At 34.8% G+C, this 24,736-nt stretch overlaps 1 protein-coding gene across 2 annotated transcripts in view; it reads right to left on the reverse strand.

The window, feature by feature from the left end:
• NEGR1 (neuronal growth regulator 1) overlaps window positions 1-24,736 on the reverse strand; it is a 543,684-nt gene that overhangs the window by 465,319 nt on the left and 53,629 nt on the right. The gene's annotated exons all lie outside the window — the stretch shown is intronic.

A 24,736-nucleotide genomic window follows, 5' to 3' on the forward strand; every position in this document is an offset into this window, starting at 1 on the left:
GTTGTTAATAACACGGTTGTTAAGTGAATCTGGCTTCTCCATTGACTTTGCTTGTCAGAAAGTCGCAAAAGGTGACAATATGACCCTGGGACACCACAACCATCATAAAAATAAACCAATTGCCAAGTATCCAAATTTTGATCACATGACCATGGGGATGCTACAATGGTCATAAATGTGAGAAAGTCACACTTTTTTCAATGCAGTTGTAACTTTGAATGATCACAAAATGAACTGTTGTAAGTCAAGGACTACCTGTATTCACTAACCTTTTAGCACAGATTAATCTCACCAAGTTTCTACAGAGTATCTTCAGGGATTTTTTGCAATAAAATTTGAAATATTGTCCACATAGCAAGTGGTAGCATGGTGGTGAACTATAAAATTGATTCTGGCTGAGGGAAATCTCCATGGATCTTCACACAAAAAGCCTATTGTAGAAAAAAAACAGCATGCAAATGCAAATGATTAATGTACCAGGAATTATTGGAAAATAATCAAGAGGAATATACAATTAAACAAAAGAAAAATTAATGGTAGAAGGATATAGCTGTCAATAGTTTTGCCACTTAGTTACCAGAAAGATTCAACATCTATCAAAGACTTATGGTATGGAACCAAGTAAGACAGAATCTGAAATACAACTGTGTAGCAGTGATAAATGTGTCATTGCTAAAATGTATAAACCTTGGTTGAAATTTGAAACAGAGGAAGAAAATGGTTAAAGAGTGCATGAAAGTGAGCTAAGAATATTGCTTATAATATACACATGGATTAATAGGAACATTTATTGTCAAAAAGGTTGAAATTTACATCATTTATGATCTTCAAGATTATTTTTATAAAATGTGTAATGTTCATATCTAATGATATAGAAAATATCTAGAATGTATAAAGGTATTTCAAAGGTATGATGGAAATGTAAACAATATGAAGGGACATTATATCATACTTAGAGACATGTAAAAAAGCTAAAACACACTAGATTCAGATACATACATTGATACAGAGGATTTTAAACATTAATAATTTGTCCATCTCACAACTCTCCTTTTGGGCCTCTATGAAATAAAATAGTTGCAGACTCCCTTCCTTTGATACGCAGATATACGTAATAGATTTTTAAAAAGGTATGATCTTTACAGATGACATTCTGAAGAGCTACTTTTTGTTTTGGGCTTTATTTTCTAAATATTACACTTATAAAGCCACAGTACCTCTAAAAATATTAACCCTAGCCACAGGCCTTAAGGCAAATTACATATTATTTTTTACTCAACACTGTAATTCAGTTTCTAACATTGTCAGTGAGAAAAGAAGAATCATAAGGAAGGCTACTCTTTATGTTCCCAGTTATCTATGGTTGTGATTAATATGATTAGCTTTAAACATAGTTCTCTGCTAAACAACAGGAAAGAACAAAAAAAAAACCCAACAACTGCACTTTTATTCGTGCAGAAAAAAAAGTTATAGTTCTAGTTTCTGTCTGAACAATATAAAAATTACAAGAAATGGTATTAAAGGGGTTTGGGATGGACAGTATTCATTTATTTTGTCTGACAAATCACCATGTGTCCCCCAAAATAAGATCTGGTCTTATTTTATTTTGGACCCCAAAAATAAGCACCAGGTGTTATTTTCAGGGGATATCTTACTTCTTACTTTAATAGCACTGCAGCCAGGCCTCCCACACCCTAAGATGCTGCTGCCCAACTTCTTCTGTGACTGTGGCACTGGCACATATGTGCCACGTGGCATCCTGCTGCAAACAGAAGTCAGGCAGCAGTATGAAAGGTGTCAGGCCATGGAAGGCCTGGCCCTAAGATAAGTGGGTGTGTGGGGCAGCTCCACCATCCCCACCCCTGCCTTAGCTTGATTTTTACACATGAGCCTCACTCCACCTTGAACAACCAGACAGTGGGACAGAGTAGGTGGAGTCTTAACTAGGGCTTATTTTGGGGTAGGTCTTATATTAGGCACACATGTAAAAAATCAAGGTAGGGCTTATTTTCAGGGAAACAGGGTAGCAACCCTTAAATGCAATAAACCCATAAAATATAATTTATGATGAGGCAATATAAAACAACTAACTGCATTAAATACTGAATACTATTCCTGTACATAATATTTGACAAGATTACTTAAAAATGTATTTCTCTTCTTAAAAATAATTTGAAATTATTCAAAATTTAATTATTTTTCTTCAAAGGAAAACAATACAAAGAAAGAGCACAGTGCAAAAGAAAAGAAAAATATGAGGGAGGAAGGGAGGATGGGACTTCCCACCTTCATCACAAGCATAAACAATTTTGGCAACTTTTCACCTCCTCTTAATTTACAACCAATTATACTTTCATCCCATATCCCATCTCTTCTATAAACAAAATAATAATTTCATTGTGTCAGCAAAAGTTCATTAAAGATTGCCAGAAATAACATATCTATTTTAATCTTGTGGGGAAAAAACTAGGGGTGGGCTTAAATTATTTTAGCAAGTAGTACTCTATCCAGTTGCTGAGTGGGCATGGCCATGGTGCACCTCCTTCACCATGGCAGAGGGGGGGCATTTTCGCTCTCCCTGGGCTTCAGTGGCTTTTCTTGAGGGTGAAAATGGCCTCCCAGGGCTCCAGAGTCTCACTGGAATCAGAAATGGGCCCATTTCCAGCCTTCTGGAACCTCCGGGAGGCTTGTTCTTTGCCCTCCCTGAACCTCCACGCGGGCCTTGCACTTACCTAGAGTCAAAAACAGGGCACGTGGGGACTCCTGGGAGGAGAGGGGTGGGTGGGGCCACCAGGGGTGGGATTTTGCCAGTTCACTGAACCGGCCATAAAATTAACAATCAGTTCACCCGAACCACGGTAAACCGGTAGCAGCCCACCCCTGAAAAAAACCTACTTTACAATTGTTCCTTTTTGTTCCTTCTAGCAATCTTAATCTTTAGCCCATTCAAGTAATGTTATAGAACTTTATTTCATTTCATTTTTATCCCCTGTCACAAGATTCATTAAAGTTTTAACAAACCACTTTTGAAAATCAATATAAAAGAATTATAGGTCACTCTCTTGATTCATATTTATAATTCCTTTTTGATTTTTAAAGCATCAATCAATTTCTTTTGTATACCCAAATAAAACATCTTATTCTATCTCTTTCTTGTAGCTTGTCACTTGTGTGTTCACTTTCACTACTATTTCAGCCTATGTCTTGTCAGAAAAACTTGTTCTGCTGCTGCTATTTTTTCCAGAACATCTTTTGGACCTAGTTCCAAAGGTGTTTTTAAAAAAGCAACTGGATTTTCTTGATTTTTCTTGAATACATTTCACTTCTCATCCAAGAATCTTCTTCAATTCTAACTAAGTGGTCTTCATGACCTGGGTGACCGAGAATCTCCATAGAATTTTGGATCCAGTCTATTCAGACATGAAAATCACTATTCACATTGTTGATATTAACTTCTGATGGCATTTTTTCAAAAATATCCTCCAGTAGTTTCCATATAATAATATTTTGTGTCATTCTGTAGCTATTAATGAGGATTGTCTTGAATCAAACAATGCATATGTGATTTAGCCCTGTGTATACAGTGGCAGTTTTAAACTATCTAACTTACTACATGTTTTAGATAGGTTTTAGACTAGCTTTTTAATTATTATTTTAATTATTTTAATTTTTAAATACTCTGTAGTGTAATTGTGATGTGGTGTTTGGGATACTGTGCTGGAGTAGCTTTCAAATTTCATTGTATTTGTAGAATGCAATGACAATAAAGGTATTCTATTCTATTCTATTCTATTCTATTCTATTCTATTCTATTCTATTCTATTCTATTCTGTAGTCTTCGCATTTAATTAAAATCTTTAGTTCCCTCTAGTGTTCAATTTTTAAAATTGCTTATCTCTTTTATGTTGTAGAAAAAAAAATCAAAACAAGTCAACTTTCCCACAGGAAGAATTCTTTATATTTAATTTCACAAATTAATTTCAAATTTATCTGGATCTTTATTACAACTTTCTAAAATCAAAGTGTTAATTAGACTTTGTTTACTTTTTATTTGTGTTTTTGAAATTTAATAACATCATGTTAAAAAAGAAAAACCCAAGCAATTATCAATTTCTAAGAACCATTAACATTAATATTGACTATTGATATTGATATTGACTGATATTGACTATTCATGTATAGATATCTAAATTAAAGAGAACAAAAAACAACCACATAGTGATGTTCAACCAAATCAGTTCTCTCTGAGTTATTCTCCAAGAATCTATATAGGCTCTGTATATTTATCTGTCAGGAGAAAACTTGATTATTTATTTTAGTGACTACATATTATTTGAAATACATGGAGATGAAAGACAGAACTGGGATATTCTTCTCCCAAGCACCTTCAGTTTCAAACCGATACAGTATGCAATGAGAAAGCACAATTATCAGAAAGAGCAAAATAGTTATCACAGATATAAATATATATAAAATACATTTGTCTATAATCATTGTAGACTTCCACAGAGAAATGTGCCTTCTCAGAGATTAATTAAAAGCCAAAGAAGAAAGCTGCCCAAAACATGAATTTCCCGTGGTCATTGACAATGGAGTATATAACCCTACCAGCAACATAAATAAAGGAAAAGAAATAAAGACAATCTAGACATTAAAATAATTCCTTAATAAGTTTATCAATATCTGTCATAAACAGTTTTACAAAAAAACAATTTAAGAGTTTATTGGGTTTAATTATAGACTTCTTAAATATTAACATTATTCTCATTTGCTTTCATCATCATTATTTTCAAAAATTACCTTTACCTGCAATCTCAGGAAGTTTATTTGTTTATGTGTATTTTATGCTTCAGAGAAAAAAATATGAAATTAGCTTACAGGATAAAATATATAATATAAAAGCAAAAGCATATAATTATATTTTTTCTCTATCTGGTTATTCATGTCAGCTTCTGTTTTAACAGGTACAGTCAAGACAATTAATGTTTTTCTATCTTAAGGTCAAAGACCAAATTACTTTAGCCCCTGAAGCAGAAGAAATTTTTCTTGGAAATAAATAAACAAATTAGTGTGTATTTATTTGTCTCTGTATATTTGCATGTATTTTTGTGTGCATATGTGAACAGTATTTATGTGAGTCCTTGTGTGTGTTTGTGTGTGTGTTTGTTTCCACTATTGTGATAGAAAGAGGATGTATGTATAAGAATATAAAAATGTAATGGCAATGCTAAAGCATTTAGAATGCATAACTTTATTTTCAAAAGCCTCTGTACTTTTACACTGATTTAGAAGCAGGTTACTAAAAATGAACACAAAATTTTACCCATACAAAAACTTCACTTTGCTTAAATATTTTCAAATTTAATAAAATAATCAACTTCATATTGCCACATAATGGCGAATGAGTGGAATGCAATCTACTCAATTGTTGCTTCATGATATTTGATGAAGCTCATTTTTCTGAAGTTGAGTATACATAGAATTTCAGGTTTGTGTGAAAGTGTTTGTGTAAAATAATATAATAATTAGGTATTACTAAGAAAGGCAGTAAATGGAAAATATTGTCACAATATTGTTGTGATTTTTTGTAATTAAAGCACACAGCCCTACACTTCTTGAAACAAATGAAACGTATTTCATAGGTGTCATAGACTAGATTGCACTGAAAACTAAACAGAGGGTAATTATAATTCCTTTGTGCTACTGCTCTAACCACTCCCTTTCTCCCATCCTTCTTTTTCCTTTTTCCTTGTAGTTTCTAAATGAATCAGAATATCGTTCAGTTGCTTCTATGCTCTGTACAGCATACCATTTTAATAGTGTCCCAAGTGAGATATAGTTACAGTAATTTTAATTAGTCATTATACTGAGTTGTCACCAGAAATTATTTTAAACAGACCCAGGAAACTATAGACCAATCAGCCTAACATCAATACCTGGGAAGATACTGGAAAAGATAATAAAAAAACAGATCTGCCAATATCTAGAAACAAGTAAAGTAATAACTAGCAGTCAGCACGAGTTTGTTAAAAACAGATCATGCCAAACCAATCTTATTTCATTCTTCAACACAGTGACTAAATTAGTAGACCAGCAAAATACTGTGGACATAATATATTTAGATTTCAGCAAGGCATTCAACAAAGTAGACCACAACCTACTTCTTAGTAAGCTAGAAAAAAGTGGAATAGATAGCACCACCACTAGATGGACTCGCAACTGGCTGGCAAACCGTACTCAACGAGTAGTCCTTAATGGGTTTAAGTCTACATGGAGGGAAGTAAGCAGTGGGGTGCCACAAGATTCCATCTTAGGCCCAGTACTCTTCAGTATTTTCATTAACGACTTAAATGAGGGAATAGAAGCGGAACTTACCAAATTTGCAGATGATACTAAGCTGGCAGGAATAGCTAACAACACCCAAGAAGATAGGCTAAAGATGGATCTTGACAGACTAGAACACTGGGACGTATCTAACAAAATGAAATTCAATGTAGAGAAAAGTAAAGTCCTACACTTAGGCAAGGAAAACCAAAAGTACACATATAGACTGGGTGAAACCAGACTCAATAGCAGTAACTGTGAGAGGGATCTTGGAGTCTTAGTGTACAACCAGTTAAATATGAGCCAGCAGCCAAAAAAGCTAACGCAATCCTAAATTGTATTAACAGAGGGATACAATCAAGATCAAGGGAAGTACTAATACCACTCTATAAAGCCTTAGTAAGACCACACCTAGAGTCCAGTTTTGTTCACCACATTATAAAAAAGATGTTGAGACTCTAGAAAAAGTGCAGAGAAAAGCAACCAGGAGGATTAGGGCAGTGATCCCCAACCTTTTTTATGCCGCGGCCCGGTACCGGCATCAGCTGGGCGCCGCGGCCCGGTACCGGCATCAGTTGGGCGCCGCCATCTTTTTTTAATGAAAAAGTGCTTCCGGTGACCTCACCGGAAGCACTTTTTCATCAAAAGATGGTGGCGCTCAAGCTCGGTGAGCTTTTCCAGGTAGAAATGGCTTTCTACCGGAAAAGCTCACCGGCTGCGCTATCTTTTTGATGAAAAGTGCTTCCGGTGAGCTTTCTCCCGGAAAAGCTCACCGGAAGCACTTTTTCATCAAAAAGATGGCGGCGCCCAGCAAACCAGCGGCCCGGTAGAACTTGTTCCACGGACTGGTACCGGTCCACGGACCGGTGGTTGGGGACCCCTGGATTAGGGGACTGGAAACTAAAACATATGAAGAACGGTTACAGGAACTGGGCATAGCTAGTCTAGTAAAGAGAAGGACCAGGGGAGACATGATAGCACTCTTCCAATATTTGAGGGGCTGTCACAGAGAGGAAGGGGTCAAGCTATTTTCCAAAGCACCTGTAGGCCAGACAAGGAATAATGGATGGAAACTGAACAAGGAGAGAGTTAACCTGGAAATAAGGAGAAACTTTCTGACAGAACAATCAACCAATGGAACAGCTTGCCCTTGGAAGTTGTGGGAGCATCATCACTTGAGACTTTCAAAAAGAGATTGGATGGCTATTTGTCAGAAATGGTGTAGGTCTCTTGCTTGGACGGGGGGGTTGGACTAGATAACCTACAAGATCCCTTCCAATTCTGATTATCTGTTATAAATTTTGAAGCATTTTATTTTTTTCTTCTTTTGATGTAAATTTCAAACCTTGAACGCATTTGGAATATTTTATTTGTACCTGGAAATCTATAATGTATATTTGGGATGTACCCAGACTAGGAATATTAGTTAAACAACCTGTTATTACAACATCAGAACCTTCATCATGATACCACTTATTATATTACATTTATTAGGCTTAGAGGGTGATCTCCACTGCATTGTACAATTCAGAGCAATAAATAGCTGCCGAGTTTGATTAATGGGTGAAGCAAAGCTAAAGTGCTTAATCAGTCTCCAAGCCTTTTATTGTTATCCTTTTGCATTGTAGATTACTTCTATTACCAAATCAAACTCTTGCAAAAGGAAGACATAATAATTCAGTCTCTACTTGGAGAGACTAAAAATCCATGCAGTTTATTCTCTGAGGATTTCCAAGTAATATTGCATGGTTGCCAAGTTATAGCCCATTAGGGTATGGTGAGTATTTAAGAAATAACTTCAAGGAATAACATGCATGCATGAAAAGGATTATAAACACCTTAATTCTCAGTCCTAGAATTATTACTCCATTTCAAAATGTGTACAAAGGTTCAAACCATTAGATAGATATAATAACCTTGTTGCTTGTATCTTTATGATTTATATTATTTTAGTATGATTTGATTGATTATTTAGTATCCTATGACTATCACTAAGTGTTCTCTCTTATGATTCTTGATGAATGTATTTTTAATGTACACTGAGAGCTTATGCATCGAAGACAAATTTCTTGTGTCCAATCACACTTGGCCAATGAAGAATTCTATTCTATTCTGTTCTATTCTATTCTATTCTTTGCATGTATCATCAAGTGCTATAGGGGAATAAACAGTACATCTAATATGAAGCAGTAGATATTATTCATCATTAAATAAACTTTTCCTTTAAATGTTATGATAAAAATTGCACACAAGTATGTTACCCTTTAATCACTATTACAATAGTTTATTAATAAATGTGTTTTCTTTCTTAAACAATGGCAACACAACACAGATAATAAAGACATGTGTATTTGGTTAATAAAAATCTACTCCTTACAGGATAAGTAAAGAATATACATGACAATTACCCTTATCTCTTTAAATAAACAACGTATTTGTGATTTCTGCCATACTGCATTACCTGATTCCTCAAAAGTCCTAATATGCAACTGCTTCACCAAGCAATGCATAAGGTATTTTATTTAATACCCTGTTTCTCCAACAATACGGCCTCCCCAAATAGGAAGTCCCAGCATGTTTTATAGGCATGAAATGAAATTAAGCCCCTACCCCCAAATTAAGGCCTATATTAAAACATGCGAAATGGGGGGGAATGGTGGGGGGGCTTTCTGTTAGGAAGTACTTTTGTGGCACACCCGGATATGGTGCTGCCTGCGTTGACCCCGATACGAAGTGCCCCACCAACGCTGAGGTCAACATCCAAGCCATCGCCGCCCGCCCGAAGATGCAAGGGGGGGGAATTAAGTCACCCCCGAAAAGACGGCCTAGCCATTTTTTCGGGGCTCAAAAAAAAATAAGACCCGGCCTTATTATATGAGAAACACGGTAGCATTTAAGTCCCATAAATCTGTATAAATAGGAACCAGAAGCTGACAACAAAATGAAAAGTTGCTTTTCTTTTTCCTATTTCCTCCTCCTACCGCATTAAGGTAATAATTGAAATTTCACAGCAAACAAATGTTAAAGAGGCTAGTAGCTCATAAAAAGACTTGAATTAACCAGACAGACATTAGAAAAATCATTTAATGCATTATATTCTTTCTATTATAAACTATCTGTGTAACATACAGATCTCTGATATCTAGAAGTGAACTGGAGCAAGTAATTAAACAGATGTCTTCCTTCCAGAAAATGAGTCTCTCTAGAACAGACCGAATCTTCTATAACAATATAGACATTATATTTATTTATTTATTTGATTTGCCAATTGTTTACAAGATAATAAGTATAAGTGTATACATAGTTGTGAATACATGAAATGGGTACATATAAGAAAAATAAAAGAAGAATAAGAGAAACAATAGGACAGGGACGGTAGGCACGTTGGTGCGCTTATGCACGCCCCCTACAGACCTCTTAGGAAAGGGGTGAGGTCAATAGTAGACAGTCTAAGGTTAAAGTTTTTGGGGTTTGGGGAAGAAACTACAGAGTCGGGTAGAGTATTCCAGACATTGACCACTCTATTGCTGAAGTCGTATTTCCTGCAATCAAGTTTGGTGCGGTTAACTTTGAGTTTGTATCTATTGTGTGCTCTTGTGTTGTTATGGTTGAAGCTGAAGTATTCATTGACAGGTAGGACATTGCAATGTATGATTTTATATACCATGCTTAAATCAGACCGAAGAAGGCGTAATTCAAGGTTTTCTAGTTATGTTAAAAAGTGCTTCTTTCTGTATTCATTGTCCCTTGTCAGATTAAAAACAAAGTGTCCTTTGGTTTGGAAAATGGTTTTGGAAACCAGGAAATGTCCTTCAGAAGTATATAAGTTGAAACTTATTTATTATTTATTTATTACACAACTTTATATGGCTGCCTGTCTACCGAAAGGAACAATTCTGTTGTTCAGAATTCTATAAATTGATTGACTGATTGATTGAATTGATACAGTCACCCATCTCACTTTCATGTGACTCTTGCAGTGTACATAATTAAAACAAAATCAATATAATTTATTATTAAAATGGTTATTTAAAAAGTAATAATAACAAAAAAGCACGGATAGAGTGCAATCAACTTATGCCAACTATTTAATCTAGTTCCATGCTTCTATGGTTCCCCAGGCCCAATGGCAAAATCAACTGTTGAGGACATTTCAAAAGGCCAACAGAGTTCAGGCCAAGTTCACCTTGGGGGCAAAGATGTTTCAAAAAACAGATATCATAGCAGAAAAGACCTTCCTGAGTTACATCTTTCCTTAGCTGATGGGATCTGCAATATGCCCCTCTGCGAGACCAGATGTGACACATGGATGTAATAAGGGCAAAGCAGTCAATCAAGTAACCTGACCCCATGCCATGTAGAGAGCTTTAAATGTCATTATCAATGCCTTGAATTGGATCCGTAAACAAGATGTAACCAAGGTAGCTTGCATCGCAGAGTGTAATGGATGCAGATCCTGAAGCATACTTAAGTGTTCATGATGCTGCATTTTACATCAGATGAAATTTCCTGATATTCTTCAATGGCAGCTTCATGTACAGTGCATTACAGTAGTCTATTCAGGAGAGAACTAGGCCATGAGTAGAGTTCAGCTCTCTAGCAAGTGAGAAAGGTTTGATCTTATTTTCCTTTTCACACTCTCATAATTACTTGCTGTTTAAAGCAAGTTCATAACTGTCTTCAGAATAATGCAGTTATCTTCGTTTACTTGAAAGAATAGAAATTATATTTGGAAGACAAAAATTATGTGATTCACAGAAATTTGTGATGCACAGCCAGAATAAAGGTAGGGGAGTTGGTTCCCAAAAATATGAAAAATTAAAGTCTTTTAATAATGTTACTTCAATCTGAAACAAAGCCTCCTTTTGCTAAAGGGATGGAATGTTCTGATATTTCAGTTTGTTCATTTAAAAAAAAAATCTTCATTTGCTGGAGTCACTTTTTTTTAGTTAGCTTCTTCTACCAACACTGACTATCTTCTTTCCTAGAGTCTTTTATCTCAGCTTTCTGAAAGAAGCAGATTCAACTCTTTCCTCAAATTCTAAATGGTAATGTTTGATAATATTTTATGTATTTTTTTAATAAACTTAAAAAAACCTCATTTATTGAATTGTTGGATTTAAGTACAAGGTGGAACCTTCCCTGCTAATACTGAAAACTGGGTGAGCAATTTCAGCAATTTAATATAATTTTCCAAAAGTTCTGGACTTAACTGGATACCAGAATCCTAAATTACTGTCATCAATTTAACTTAGAATTTCACTGCAGAATGCTTATACAATACCATTTAGCCATCTGGCCCACATGGTGCCAATTTAGAAACATTAAATCTTCTAAGCTTTCTGAGCCCCAAGACAAGGGGATTCTTATGGTTGTCATTGTAGTTATAATTGTTTTCCTCTTTTAATTTAGCTTACTTGATCTTCTCAATATGTTCAAAATGAACTGTACCTTGTTTTGAAAAAGTTGTTTTAAGTGAACAATTCTTAAAACATCTCATGTTCTATAGCATATAAAAGTGAAAGTTTATTTATATCAAAAGTGCTTCCATCTTGACTGTCTGCAACAGTGGTCTATCATAAAGAACTACACTACATTTCTAGAAATTGTGTGCAGACATCTGCAAGTTTTCTGAAGGAAATACAATTACTTCAAGCAAAAGACAACAGTAAACAGTAAATGGAAACTTTATCTGTTGAGGCCGGTTTTGTGATGGTGTTAATTTTTATGGTCATCATCTTGTGTACAAATAGAAAACTTGTGTTGACATATCACATTTATGAAGTCCAAAACAATTGAGTGCTAGGAAATAATTTTTAATATGAGTTGTTCAATAGTAGAGCTGATTATCTAGCATGCAGTAGACTTCCCCTGCTTAGATGTCAGCACTAAGAAAGTGATTGAACTTGATAGCAAAAGCTTTAGAAAACTATCTAACTGACCAAGCTTCACACAGAAACAAAAACTAACATATGTGGCTAGTGGAGTGGAAAACTGAACACTAAAATAAAATTGGAGTATCCTGAAAGAAGTCATGGCTAGAACTTGGGACAGGAACAGACACATTGCCCTTTTTTGTTGCAGGAATTATTTCTTAGCATTGTTTCTTCCTGCTTTTAGAATGACTCCTACAAAATGCTTTCCAGGAAGCACACATGTTCTCTTATTTGTTCACAATACCAAGAGCCATAGGTAGTTGAGCTGCTGACACACAAGTTATTTTGTATAAGTGCAATCCAACCAAGATCCCCAGCCCTGATTCATTACAGTGGGTTTTACACAGGAACACTGCATGAGCTTTATTGAAATGAATGAGTTGCACAGCAGCAGTGCTCGGTGGATAGCTCCTATAAACACATATTTAGAAATACTGCTGGTAAACACACTCCTGCTGCTGGTTGAAAATAATAAACAAGTTCTGCCTATGCATGGTATCCTTCATAATAAAAATTTCCAATAAATGCACCCAAAATCTCCACTGAATTCCCCAGTGCAATTCTAGTCTGGAAACTACTTATGTGTCCAGATGGTATCTAAAATATTTGGATCTGCATTCTAAGAGCCTGTCAACTGTATCTTGTTGTGCTCTTCACATATGACTGCCCTAAATCCTTTAACGATTTGCCTAGGAGCAATTCATATTTTACAGGCATTAGAGGCCAAAGCCGAGAAGATTATGCAGATTTTTTTCCTGCCATTTGTGTATTGTCCTCTAATATTAATTTAAATCAACCACAATCCAGACACCTGTCATTGAGAACAAGCCTCTGAACCTAGAAAGATATTGTGAATTTGTAACTGATAAATGCTAAATAGAGAAGAAAAGGCAATTTATCACTTTTAAAAAACAAACAAAGAAAATGTGCAATGCTAACACATAAAATAACTGAAAAAGCTCCTCTCTGATTACAGAGATAAATTTTAATTGTAAGACATGAATGATATGAATTTCTGACAGAAATTATGGTATTAACTCTAGTTAGAAAAGAAAATTAGAAGGGTGCACAGAACACTCTTAGAGGAAAATTCCAGAACTTTGATGCCTGATTATGGGAAACAACAGCAACCTATCTAGAAAGAGTGCAGAGAAGAGCAACAAAGAGGATTAGGGGCTGGAGGCTCAAACATATAAAGAACCGTTGCTGGAATTGGGTATGTCTAGTCTAATGGAAAGAAGGACTAGGGGTGACATGATAGCAGTGTTCCAATATCGCAGGGGCTGCCACAAAGAAGAGGGAGTCCAAGGCAGCTGAGGGCAGGACAAGAAGCAATGGGTGGAAACTAATCAAGGAGAGAAGCAACCTAGAACTAAGGAGAAATTTTCTGACTGTTAGAACAATTAATCAGTGGAACAACTTGCCTCCAGAAGTTGTAAATGCTCCGATACTGGAAGTTTTTAAGAAGAGATTGGACAACCATTTGTCTGAAATGGTATAGGTTTCCTGCCTGAGTAAGAGATTGTATATCCAAAGTCCCTTCCAAGTCCGTTATTCTATTCTATTCTATTCTATTCTATTCTATTCTATTCTATTCTATTCTATTCTATTCTATTCTATTCTATTCCATTCCATTCCATTCCATTCCATTCCATTCTATTCTATGCCTTTTTGGATAAGGAGGAGGATGGAGAACTAGAATGGCTGTCAGAACCAAAAAGCAATAAGACCTATGGCACATTGCTTTTTCTGCTTCACCACTGACTTTGTGAATACCACTGGCTGACCACAAAGATCATGGATTGCTACAAACAATTCTAGAATTGGACAAGGAAACCTTATAGGTTCCAAGACAATTGCTTAAAATTACTGAATACTGCAGTAGAAAATTACTACAATCTTGCCATGCCATAAAATCTGTCAGCAAGAGTTATTTAACCTTGTATAGTATGACATGTTTCTACCTAGCTTCTACCCATTATTTCTATTCTTTACAAGTAATGAACAAATGTAGCAGGAAGTAGTAGGTATTCCTTTGAAAATTTTATGTTATCTTCACACAATGAAGAACCATTAATGATGAATAATTTCAGGACATATATTGTAAACATAATACTTCTATAATAGAACCATGTGCATGAAAAATTATAAACTTGTGATAAACTGGAAGTTGGCATGAAATAACTAACTTTGCTGCTGGAGTGGCCAATTGTTTTTGAGAAGACTAAGAAAAACACTGAATTTTAGAGCATATCCTATCAAGTATTATAATTTTGAATGTTCCTTTTTTAAAAAAATAAAGTTTTATTTGGGTTTTCACACATACAAAACACAAGTAAAACATCTTTTTTGAAAATAACATGGTCCCGGGTTGAACTTCTTTATACAGACACAAAACTCAATTTCATGCTCCTTTTTGTGTTCTATTCCATATCTTATACTATTCTACATTTTCTATATAGTTTTTCCCCCTCTTTTAATTTTCTCAATTTTATTATCATCTCAATTCAAATCATTATATTTATATTTTTGTCTGTTCTGTTTCAATTTCATATTATCTTTTCTCATTAAACAAATTTTCTCCTGTAGTTACTAATTGGAGTATGACAACTTTATATCTTTTAATTACATCCATTCAACTCTTATTTAAACTTCAATATATACCTTAAGTTTATGACCTTCAATATAATACATAATACATAACTTCCAATCGAATTCTGCTTGGTACATTCTTATAATACACACTATATTCTTTAAAAAGAAAGAAAGAAAGATTGTAAATATGTGTAATTATAAACCCTCATTCCATTCCAGTTCAGTTCTATCATTAATAATCATTAAAATCTTAACATCTTTAACACTTCTTTTCAATTAAATATCATACTTCCTTAAAAACCACTTATAATCTCCATAATTAATTTTTCCCTTATTTCTCTTCACATATGTTTTATAAATCATTAAATATACCTTTTGTTACATTTATTTATTGACAAACATTCCACTGAATTACAATAGCTATTTTATCAGACATTTTAATCATACATTGTTTCATATTTTCTAAAATTATTTCTGTTTCTAATATAACCATACTATCTTATGTAGCTTTGCAGAATCCCTTTTTCCATTAAGGTTTCACCCATTATCTCTAAATAGGCCCTGTTTCTCTATATTTTGCTTCTGTCCTTTATAACTTCTTTTCCTTTCTTTCTTCCCTCTCATCTTCTCCCTCCCCTTTTTACCCCCTTGTCTCTCTAGTTCTAATTCTCTCTTCTGCATTTCCCTCTTCTGTTGCTTTCTGATTTTATACTTATTTTTCACTCTATTTTTTTTGGGGGGGGGAGGGGAGTTGTTTTTCCCAATCTTAAACTTTCCATTCTCTTTCCCCCCCTTTCCTTTTTTCCCCCATCTAAGATTACTTGTTCATTAAAGATGGCTTCTTCTTTGTCGCAATCTTCTTGTTCTGCAGGCATTTCTTGTTGTTTCTCATAATTCCAAATCTCCATTTCTAAAAACTGAAAATCTTGTGCATCTTCTTTGTACTTTTTAAGTTCCATTTTCAGTTCTTCTAAAAGTGGAGCCATTTTAAACAGTTTTAAACAACCACCCGATTGATTTTTCAAAACAATAACCAAGAATCCAGAAATCATCAAGTAATCCAGATAGTCCCAAGTTATATCTTCTTATTTCTTTTTCGACTTTCTCTTCCTGGGGTTTTTGTTGCGATATTTCAGTTAGAATGTATCTTTTGGAAGTCTTGTTGAGATTTTGCTGTAAGTTCTTTCTCAATTCCATGCAGTCTCCTCCCTTCCAGATCCTGCCCTTTTAGTCTTTTTCTCAACTTTCCTGTTTTCAAAAGCTTTTAATTATCCAGAAATCTTTATTATCCCTTTGACTTTTTATTTTCAGCATTAAATGCCTATTGATCTCAAAGTGGATTTTTTCCCAATTTCTTGCTTAAGTCTCTTAGCTGTCAGTATAGGAAAAGGAGAAAACCAAATATTTTCCCTTTTCTCTCTCCTTCGCAGCTTAAAAATCTTCTTAGGGAACAATGTTATTGTTTTTTAATAGTTTCAATTCCAGGGTACCTTATTTGTTGCTTTTGCTGTTTGACCCGGTCAACCAAAACTTTCTCTTCTTATCTTCCTCCTGCATATTCTTTTCCAGTCGAGTTCTTCTTTGTGGTGGCCATTTCTGACCACCGCTGCAACTGCCTTCAGGAAAGGGAGTAATGGCCAGCTGGGGAGGAGAGATGCAGCTCTCCTCAACCCTGCAGGCAGTCTCCCCCCTCTTCACCACCTCTATGGGGTGGCTTAGCCCTGAAACCAGCCAGCTCGGGGCGCTCCAGCAGCAAGCACAGATTGAAGCCTCGCAGAGACGAGGTTTCGGTCTGTCACTGAAGAAACTCAAACCGGAAGCCTCATAATTTTGAATGTTCCTAAGTGTAGATTATTCAGTAGAATTGATACATATATCCTCCACACACACATATATATATATACAGAGTGACAGAGTGAAATATATATTTATTCCTTTTTTATTTTCTCTCATAACTGTTAAAAACAATAGTAAAAAAATTGACTCTCCAATAATTGTACCATGGGAGGTAAGAACAGCCTGGGAAAATTGTGAGGAACCAACTAATTCAACCCTTTTTCCAGTTAACAAAACAGAAAAAATATTTTACTGACCTGCAGCAGGTTTAATAGATATTCAGTTTGCCTCAACAACCAGTATCCTGGGATTGGGAGAATTTGAATCCAAAATATCTAAATATTTCATAATGAAATATGAAAATGTTTATTTGAAAGTGAGTTAGAATGAGTCCCCCACTCTGTGTATGAGAAAAGGAGGGAGGGAGAAACAACTAAAGGCAACATTTAAAAACAGAGCAATGTGCAATGCATCATTGATATCCTTTATTGAGTTAGAAAGTCCACAGCTAGATATGCTACTTTTAATGTGGCCACATCACACATTTTCTTGAAAGACTTTCAGTTTTGCAGTTATTTTACATTAAAGATGTAATTGCATACTTAAGAATACCTTACTGCACCTATTCGCCTATGAAAGGTCCTCTCACAAAGGATTCCAGGAAGGGAGAGAACAACATGTTTAGCAATTTATTGACTTTGTCTTCACATTGTTCCAAAATGTTCAAGAAAGTCGTGCTACTGTCATTAAACAAACCAAACATTCATTTTAACCCAATTTGCGTGTGGCAGAAGAATAAATGTGCGGCTCATTGTTAAACCACTGGATGTCAGCTTCTCATAAGTTCAGGTCAGTCTGTTCAAGTTTTCTTTGTTCTATGAATCATAAAAAAAACAAACAAACAAACAAACAAACAAGGATCTCAAATGTATTGATTTATGTTTTGCTACTTAACTTACATAATATTATATTTTTGGAATATAACTACTCTAACTTTCCCAAATGCATACTTATTCTTCTAAGTAAATGCTGTTCTTAGAAAACTTTTCAACAGAATATAATACATATTATTGGACTGTATTAGCTGCTGCTGTCTATGGATTCTGTTTCAGTGAACGTGCAATGTGTTCTTGAAATATCTGTGATATTTTTATTTTTCATTCAAAACCTTTCATCTGATTACTAAAATCTCATATTCTACTACAACAATTTTTTTGCAGATCCACTTTTGAAAAATTTATCATGTATCATTTTCATATTATCTCCATCTGGCAGTCTTATCTAGAAGATTGTCTCTCACATTATTTCTAATCAAAATAATTATTTCAGTTACATACACATCACATGTTTAAGGATGGTTACAAGGTTCTGAGCCTATATTATTATTTGAAATAATATTATTTGAAATGTTCTCCACAGATATTCTCCAGATTTCTATTCCACTTTCATGTTTGACATTCCCAGAGAGATTTTTAGAATCACAGTCTTCCCCCAAATGCAAAGTAGGATGGAATACAGTATAAAATAGTCACTTCCTAAGACAAACCATTTTTCTAAAAATAATAGGTTTGCAAGAAAAGAAAGAAATCAGTTAATTTATAGATGGAAATAGTTCATCTGGAAAATGTCATATATTCCAATCTCCATAATAAATCCCCTTAAATATTAAAACCAGTTGCAAATAATGTATAGCTTTTTAAATTCCTCATAATAAATATGTGTTCACAGCAAAATACTGCCATGGAATTTTATATCAAATTTTGATGTTATTCCAGAGTCGCAGATCCACTAATTGTACAATCTGAACCTATTGGTTTTTAAATGGAAATATGTTTACAAGTGGAAGAAAGCAAAAAAAAAAAAAAAATGAATGTATTCATTTATTTCCCTCAATATATATTGCACCCCACAAAAATTATGCACACCTAGGCATTTTTATAATCAGCCCTTCCAGATACATGCATTTTTGTATCCAACATCTCACAACTGTATTTTGTAAGCAATTTTTACCTCACAAATTTAGAGAAGTATTCAGTCCAAGGAAAAATCACTGTCCAATATATTTATTAACTGGGGAAGTGTAAATAGGGTTGGCTCATTAAAACATACACACAAAGTGACATTCCATGTCACCCCTAAATTAGAAATAGATGATTGAAATGTTTCAGAAGAAGAAAAAAACCAGCATTTAAAATGGTTTGAAGTGGACTTTAATTGCTCTTTCAATCTGTTAAACAGAGCTTATTGGGTAAAATGCAAGGCATAATGATTTCCGAACTGCAGTTGCTAAGGGATTTGTGTGCATAATTCATCTTATGCAGAGATTAATGTTCACTACTACATAATTTTCCACTGTATACAGTGTATACAATTACTCACCTTGTTGTAAAGTAACAATTGATAGCACAACTAATTGCAATGAAGGCAGTTTTTCTTTAATTTTGCTCCTATTAATAATTTCGAGTTTGAAGAAAGATATATTTTATTTCTGAATCTGAATATATGTATATATGCTTCACATGTTTCATGCAGTTAGCAAATATAAGAATTATTGGGATAGTAGACAGTATGGTAAGGATGATGAGACTTTTAAACACAGAATATTGAAATCAATTAATACATTACAGTACATAGTTAAACAACACCGACTTAAATTCATAATAACTTGAATTTGTTAAATAGATCATATTGGTAATTGCCAGTATGTTCTTCTGTATTGTATAAAGTACATTCATTTTGAATTATCAATTTATGAAATGGGAGAAAAACATGAGAAATGACATGTAAAAAAGTCTTTGTCTCTGAACTTCAAAAAGGACAGTTGTTAGCCCTTAAAGCATTTTAATGATGATATGTTGTTTCTTTTTTATTGTAGAGCTGAATTGATACTTTCTGTTGTATTACCATTAAGTTATTGCTTATTTATTTGTTTGGTTATAATCTCAGTTTTTCCAATTATCATGTTTCAATTATCTTACATGAAATCTCTCAAGATCTTACCATGAATTCACTGCAATGTTGAAAAATAAACTTTGAGATTTCAGACTATTATGAAGAAAGTTGTGATCATAGACGTTGGCTATCAGGGCATGAAAATGTTAGTGTGTGTGTGTGTATATGTGTGTGTGTATGTGTGTGTGTGTGTGTTTTCTTATGTTTTTGCGGGTATTTATACATATGGTATTTAGGTTTCTTCGGATATTTTCCCACGTCTTAATATTTGTGCTTTTATTATTGCGACGTTTTGGCAGAATCTCACTTGCCATCCTCAGGCTTGTGTATTGGGTTTTTTTAATCGTGTGTATCAGGCTTGGCAGCCATTTTTTATTTGAATTTGGTGCTGGCTTTCTGCTTTATTTGAAACAGACCTAGACTCCCAGCCAATCAGGATGAGGAAAAAGCCATTCAAATAAAGCAGAAGGCCAGCACTAAATTCAAACAAAAGATGGCTGCTAAGCCTGACACACACAATTAAAAAGAATCCAATACACAAGCCTGAGGATGGCAGATGAGATTCTGCCGAAACGTTGCTATAATAAAAGTACAAATATTAAGACGTGGGAAAATACCTGAAGAAACCTAAATAACATACACACACACACACACACACACACACACACACACACGGATCTTTGGTTATTCGGGTTTTCTCCCGCGTAAAATTGGAAGTATCCTGGCGACGTTTCAACGAAATGTCATTCGTCATCTTCAGGCTTGTGTCTTCGGCTTTGTGCTTCTTGGAGTAATGTGAGCTTGCAGCTGCTTCTTCCTTTTAACTGCTAGTGGGGGTATGACTTGATTGGGTGGGGGCTTGGCTGTGTTCTGATTGGATGGGGGGGTGTTCTCATTGGTTGGGGGTTTGGCTGTGTTCTGATTGGTTGGGGGTTGGCTGTGTTCTGATTGGCTGGGGGTGTGTTCTGTTCAGGTGGGGGCTTGGTTATCACAAGTACTGAGTACATATGCATGCTTATACTTTTCAGAGGTCCGATATTGTTCTATGTACAATCCTTGTTTTATTGATTGCAAGTTATATTCTAATTTTCTGAGATTGTGGATTTGGGGTTTTCACAGCTTGAACTATCTTGCTTTGCATGTAATGAGTCTATCTCATATATTAGTTTCACCTTTTAAGTTGCATTACTGAAATAAATGAACTTTTGCACGATATTCTAATTTTTCGAGTTTCACACACACACACAGTAGAAAGGCCTATAGAATTTGCAGTTTTCTTTCCAAGATGCAGCAGCTGTTTGAAGCAAATATACAATAGCAAAGACTAAGAAACTATCAAGGTTTCATTCTTTTTTGCCAAACCCAAACAGCTGCTACCATCAATGCTGAAGCAGATGCTCGTGCATGAATACTATTATTGCTAAAAAGAACAGACTAAGCAGTGATAGCTTGGCTCACCATAATATTATATCAAAATAGTTCTAAATTCCTCAAAGTGTTCATATGGGAAAAGGGATTAAACTTTTTACGATGGGTATAGGTTTGGGTTTTTTGAGGGGAAAGAAAAATGATACAGAAAAGGATTGTTTTTTTCCTTTGTATAATAATAATTTATTAAACTTACATGTCGCCCAACTCTTAACAATTCTTTGGCTTTAAAAAAAGAGGAAACAGCATCATAATAATTGATTTAATACATCCCAAACATTCCAATACATAAAAATGTATTTTATTAATAGGCACTACATAGTATTTAATATAGTATTTTATAGAAATGGAAGCAGGAGTTGAATGGATTAAATGAATGTACTAAAAAAGAAAAGAGATTACAATCATCTAATGACAGAAGCTTCTGAACAACATATTGTGTAATAGCTACCCCTACCCAGCTTTCTCTGACTCAACAAGAGGTAACACAACTGGCAATACTGATAAGATAGATACTGAGTTTCTATCACTTAATTTTATGTATCTTGTACATATTTTCCCTGCCAAACAGGTGTGAAATCTTCTATTTTATTGTTCTCCATGGCATCTAGTGTTTTTCATATAGCTGACATATAATCTTAGATACTCACAATAGTGCATCATGAAAAAAAAGGATGTAAACTTAAGGTAAAGGAATGGTTACTACCTGACATGAATGATAATTAAGCTGAAGTACCCCTGCATGTTCAGAAACCTAACAATTTACTCCAAAGAAAAAGACAGGCTTAGAGTCACTGTGGGATATGGAAATAGTCTATGATAGTCTATAATTATAAAAGTCTGTAATTCCTATAGAAATTAAGTGTCCAAATACCAAATCCATAAAGCTGTACAACCATACTCTTTCTACCTCACCCATCTTACAGGTAAAGGTTACTATTGAAAGTGTGAATGCCATGTTTTTAAAACACTACCAAACAATTTCATGAGAACCTTGTTTTCTCATTTTTCTAGACATCACAATGCAAAATCCTTTATATGAGGTGTACAATTTAAAATTATTTTCTACAACCCAAACTGGAAATACATACTTCTATTCAGGTCTGAGGGTCCATTTTCTCAATATATGGAATAGGTTCCCTTGAAGATTTATGCTTGTCCAGAATTAAGAGTTTGCTTTTAAAGCCTTTGTTGATTCCATGCATGTTTACCATGTAAAAGGAAATTAAAAATATAGGCCATATGAGTCTTGACAGCCTTGACAGCCTTCCTCACTCTCCAAGGAAGGAAATGCAAAACTGTAAATCTTTCTTGCAGATTAATGAATTTATGATCATATCATGCATAAATAAGCCAATTCTCCACCATGCTTTAGCAGTATCCAAGTCTAGTATTTCCATCCTTTTTTGTCCTGGTCATAGTAGTATTTAGATTGAGCATTGGTTGGACAGCAATAGTCCATATAACATATATATATGTTTTACCACAACACACATACCTTGCAAGTTTTTCATTTAGTAATTAAATTTGGGGCAACAGGTCCCTTTGAAGATATATGGCTGCAGCTTGACCATGAATAAATTCATGTGATACCAGCAGCCCTGAATATGATTCCACTTTAAAGCAGTGTCATTCAGCCTTTATTTCTCAAGTGTAATATTAGTAGCCCAATTTTATAGTAATGCTGCGAAGATTTGGAGAGAGAAAAAGTGATACAGTTGCTGTTGTCCAATCAATGTGATTTTATTGTCTTAACATGGATTGGTTTTGTAAAATACATCATATTTTGACCATACCAATTTTATTGTGATTGGTTTTACAGTGGTTTCTATTTACTGTCTTGTCTTGTCTTGTCTTGAGAGAGAAAGTAAACATACACCTTTCTAGAGAAAGACAAATTTTGGAGGTCTAAAGATATGGGATGATCCAGATGAGAAAGCAAAACATAGTACGAAAGCTTTAATATATGGGCAAATAAATACAAGTGTTGTTGGAAATGATACAGTCATGAGAAGCAAATAACAGTCTTGTGTTACTTATTTCTCAAGATGGTATCATTTCCAAAAATGATGACCAAGACAAGATATTACATCAATCGTGAAAAATTGTCCAGACAAGAAAAGTCTAGAGATACTACAATATTATTTTAAGGTTACATTAACAAAAGCTTAAAGTCTGAAAGTGCATCTCTACCTCCACCATACCTTTACAGTCCTAGAAAGTAGGGAGGATCCCTTCTGAGACATTTGCCACTTCCTCATTTCTTCTGCAGACTCCATTATCACTTATTTGATAACTGTCTAGTCAACTCTTCAACCTTTCTCTCAAGATCATTCCCATATACTGTTATACCCATGGTGGGATTCAATTTTTTTTACTACTGGTTCTATGGGCGTGGCTTGATGGGTGTGGCTTGGTGGGTATGGCAGGGGAAGGGTACTGTAAAATCTCCATTCCCACCCCACTCCAGGAGAAGGATACTGCAAAATCTCAATTTTCACCCCACTCCAGGAGAAGGATACTGTAAAATCTCCATTCCCTCCCCACTCCTGGGGGAAGGTTAATGCAAAATCCCATTCCGCCCCACCCCACTAACCTGCTTTCCAGCTCCATTCTCCTGTGCACAGCAACAAAAGAAGACCCAGCAGATCAGCTGGGAGTGAGGAGGCAGAGAATAGATGGAAGTGGGGCCAGTCAGAGGTGATATTTGCCAGTTCTCTGAACTACTAAAAATTTCCACTACCGGTTCTCCAGAACCTGCTGAGTACCACCTCTGTGTTATACATTACCATTAAGAAACAAAAAAGACACAGTTGAGTTGAAATAAAAATGAAATCATTAACGTTATCCGTTTGAAAACAGTTTTTATCCTTTCTTAAGAAATGTCTATTTTCTTAATTGAATCATCCAATCCAAATTCAGGCCTATCTAATTCAGAATCTGCCTTCAAATTGCTTAAAGTTTTCTTTCCTTACAAAGTTCCTTTCCTGTACCTGATCTTTTAAGGAGAGTTGCTCAAAGGCTCCAATTTAGACAGCTGAAGTTAGGTAAAAAAAAAAAAAATTAAGTTTCACTCAGTGTCTGTGGGAAGAGTAATTTGTTTGCTATGATACAAACAACCATGGTATCTATTATGGGGGTTCTTCCCCTGTCAGTTCTCTTTATCACTCTGCAATCTTTTGAACATTTGTCTGAAAAAGGCCAAGTGAAGAAGAATGAAGATAAAAGAAATCATCCTTACATCCCTTAGCTGCCGGGTAAGTGCAAGAATCCTGCATCTCATCCATGAAAATGTCAGTGAGGATTCCTCCTTTCACTGCTCATGTCCAAAACAATGATTTTTTTAAAAAAAAATAAAACCCGAGTATAGTAAAATAAATCAATAAAGCAAAAAAAACAAGAAGAAACTTTTGGAGGGTGGATTTCATTCTCCCTCACAACAGGAAGCTTTGCTGCCCATTTACAGCTTAGAACAAATTTTCTGCACCCAATGTATCATACCGGTTCTTTGTTTCTCCAAGTCTCTAATTAGCTTCTCTTTCTATGGCACCTTTTCACAGAAGCTCCCTTGTGTGTTCATTCTCTCACCCGGTATTTCTTGGCAGCTTACAATGAGCAGGGAGGCTATACCAGGACATGAGTAACTCAGACTGTTAAGGCTTCTT

Source organism: Notechis scutatus, chromosome 3, assembly GCF_049901735.1.
Source record: "Notechis scutatus isolate UNSWTSFEM ecotype Mainland chromosome 3, rNotScu1.2, whole genome shotgun sequence".
Classification (NCBI taxonomy): domain Eukaryota; kingdom Metazoa; phylum Chordata; class Lepidosauria; order Squamata; family Elapidae; genus Notechis; species Notechis scutatus.